This window comes from Gossypium raimondii, chromosome 11 (genome assembly GCF_025698545.1).
Source record: "Gossypium raimondii isolate GPD5lz chromosome 11, ASM2569854v1, whole genome shotgun sequence".
Lineage (NCBI taxonomy): Eukaryota > Viridiplantae > Streptophyta > Magnoliopsida > Malvales > Malvaceae > Gossypium > Gossypium raimondii.
The window spans coordinates 21,505,972-21,509,669 of record NC_068575.1 but is presented as its reverse complement, the minus strand read 5'-3'; positions in this window follow the sequence as shown (position 1 = coordinate 21,509,669).

Below are 3,698 nucleotides of genomic sequence, written 5' to 3'. Positions count from 1 at the left end.
AAGCTTAGTAAGTACATAGCAATTAATTTAACTTAACATTAAATGCAAGAACTTTTATTTTATTTGATTAATGTTACCGAAACGTAACCACAACACAAAATTGCTATCAGGAGTACTGAAGTGCAACAGGGGCACGTAAGTGAGATCAAGGGTACCGAAGTACAACAGGGCCACGTAAGTGCGTTTAGGGGTATCGAAGTACAATAGGGGCACGTAAGTGCAATCAAGAGTATCGAAGTACAACAGGGGCACGTAAGTGCAATTAGGGTACCAAAGTACAACAGGGGCACGTAAGTGCGATAATGGGTATAACTTACGTAACAATGAATTACTTAACTATAATATAATAATATATATGGAAATTCAACTATGTAATTTTAATACTATGAATTTTAATCCATGACTTTCGCCTTCCCTCTATTTAAATCCGATTGAGGTTTATCTTGATCTAATTAAATAAATTCAACTAATTTAGTAACTATTCTATTCAATTCAATCCAACTTCACATTTTTTAAAATTACATTTTTGCCTCAAATATTTTGATTTCATTACAATTTAGTCCTTAAGCTCGTAAAATGAAATTCATGCAATTTCATCCTTACCCAAGCCTAGTCGAATTTCATACAAGCTCCTAGCAACTCACACATTTAATTAATTCACAAATTACACCATGACTATTTCACCGTTTACAATTCAATCTCTAATTGACAAATTCAATTTAAAATCACTTAACAAAAGTTGTTTATACAACAATAAGGATTCATTTTCTACCATCAAACTTCACAAACAACATGAATTCATTCATGGAAAAACTTAAATCTTTTAACAATTTTGAAAACTAGTAATTGGGCTAGCTAGATTAAGCTACAACGACTTCAAAAACATAGAAATAATTAAAAACAGGACGAAGACAAACTTACATGCAAAAGGTAACTTAGCCGAACCTTCCAAGCACCAAAAATGGTGTTTTTCCTTCAAAAATTCAGTGGGAGAACAAAACTAGAAGATGATACCTTCTTTTCCTATATTTTATTTTAAGTTATTTATTAAATTACAAGTTTAACCTTACTAATTAATCATTAAAACACATATAAAATGCCCATAAAAGTCCACTATCTTTAATAATGGTCTATTTACCATTTAAGCCATCTTACTTTTTAATTCTATAGCTATTTAATACTTTTAACTATTAGAACTTACTTTTGCACCTTTTATGGTTTAGTCCTTTTAACAAATTAAGCATGCAAACGATAAAATTTCTTAACAAAATTTTTATACAACACTACTAACATGCTATTGACAATAAAATAATAAAATAAATGTTTATACATCGGATTTGTGGCCCCAAAACTACTATTTTGATTTTACTAAAAACAAGTTGTTATAACTCTCCCCCTAAAGAAATTTTTGTCCCCAAAAATCTTACCAGAAAAGAGGTTCAGATATTGTTTTCTCATATCTTCTTAGGGTTTCGAGGTGGCTTCTTCTATCCATGATGTTGCCAAAGAACGTTTAATCAAGCTATGTTCTTATATCTCAATTATTTAGCCTCTCGAGCTAAAATTCTGATCGGTTCTTCACTGTACGACATATCAGGTTGAATCTCAACATCCGCTGGTGAAATAACATGTGATGGGTCCGAACAATACCGTCGTAACATAGATACATGAAAGAAATTATGTATCTTTTCTATCCCTGACAGTCAAGCTTTACTGTCTGGAAGCGTAAGCTACAGGTCTGATTTTTTCAATAATCTTATACGGCCCGATAAATCGCGGAATCAACTTCCCTTTGCACTGAAGAACTTTCTTCCAAGGTGAAACTTTTAAAAACACTCTATTGCCTCTTTGAAATTGAATGTCTTTATGTTTAAGTTTAAGATTAGCATATGATTTCTGTTGATCCAAAGCTGCTCTCAAACTATCTCGAATCATTTTCTCATTTTCTTCAGTCTCACGAACCAAATCAACCCCGCGAATCTTTTTCTCATTAAGTTCTATCCAGTTTAACAGAGTTCGACAGTTACAACCATACAAAGTTTCATACGATGCCATCTTTATGCCCGATTGAAAATTTTTGTTGTACGCCAATTCGACCAACGATAAATATTTCTCCCAGTTGCCTTCAAATTCTAATACACAACAACGAATCATATCCTTGAGAATTTGTATTACTCGCTCAGACTAACCATCGGTTTGAGGCTGAAATGCAGTGCTAAAAAGCAATCGCGTACCTAGAGCTTTTTGTAACTTTCTTTGGAATTATGATGTATATCGGGGATCTCTATCCGAGATGATGGAAACTGGCACCCCGTGTAATCTGACAATCTCAGAAACATATAAATCACCTAAGTTCTCGAGGGAGTCTGTACATACCGGAATAAAATACGATGACTTTGTCAAACGATCAACGACTACCCAAATGGCATCTTTCTTTTTCAGATATAGGGGTAAACCCAATACAAAGTCCATAGTAACTCAATCCCACTTCCACTCCGTTATCATCACTGGCTATAATAAACCAGAAGGTACCTAATGTTCAAATTTAACTTGCTGAAATACTAAACATCTTGATGCAAATTCAGAAATCTCATGTTTCATTTTCGGCCACCAGTACATCTGTTTCAAATCACTGTTCATCTTATTACTTCCGGGATGAACAGACAAGTTACTACTATGAGCTTCGTGCAAGATCCTCTAAATGAGCTCTGGGTTCTTCAGTACACAAATTCTTCCTTTGAATAATAAGTAATCATCAAATCCATTATAAATTCAGAATCAGAAGTTGTCTCGCTCTGTTCCCATTTAGCTTGTAATACGTCATCACACTTTTGAGCCTTGCAAATTTGCTATAAAAACATCGATCTAGCTTTCCACTCGGCTAAGATCAAACCATCATCAGACAATGTCAGTTGTGTATTCATCGCTCGTAAAGCAAATAAATATTTTCTACTCAGAGCGTCAGCAACTACATTCGCTTTTCCCGGATGATAATCAATGATCAAATCATAATCTTTCAATAGTTCGAGCCACTTGTGCTGTCTCAGGTTCAAATCTTTTGGTGATATCAGGGGCTTCAAACTCTTATGATCGGTTAACATATGGCATTTCTTGCTGTACAAGTGGTGTTGCCAAATTTTCGAAGCAAGCATGATAGCTGCCAACTCTAAGTCATGTGTCGGATAATTCTTTTCATGTGACTTTAACTGTCTGGAAGCGTATGCTATTACTTTGCCTCCCTATATCAAAACATAACCTAATCCATTTAAAGATGCATCACTGAAAATCACAAATTCTTTACTCGATTCAGGTTGAACTAGAATGGGTGCCTCGGTCAATCGTGCTTTCAACTGATCGAAACTTTACTGACACTTCTCGGGCAATTCATATTTCAAAATTTTTTGTAAAAGTCACGTCATCTGTGTAGCTATCATCGAGAATCCTTTGAGGAATCTTCGGTAATATCTAGCTAGTCCCATAAAACTTCTAATCTCAGATATATTTCTTGGAGGCTTCCAATCAACAATAGCTAAAATTTTGCTCAGATCTACTCTGATGCCATCGGCCGATACAACATGTCCCAGAAAATAAACTTCTTGTAGCCAGAATTCACATTTTCTAAACTTAGAAAATAATTATTTTTTGTGTAAAGTTTGCAAAATAATTCGCAGACATTCAGCATGATAAGATTCATTCCG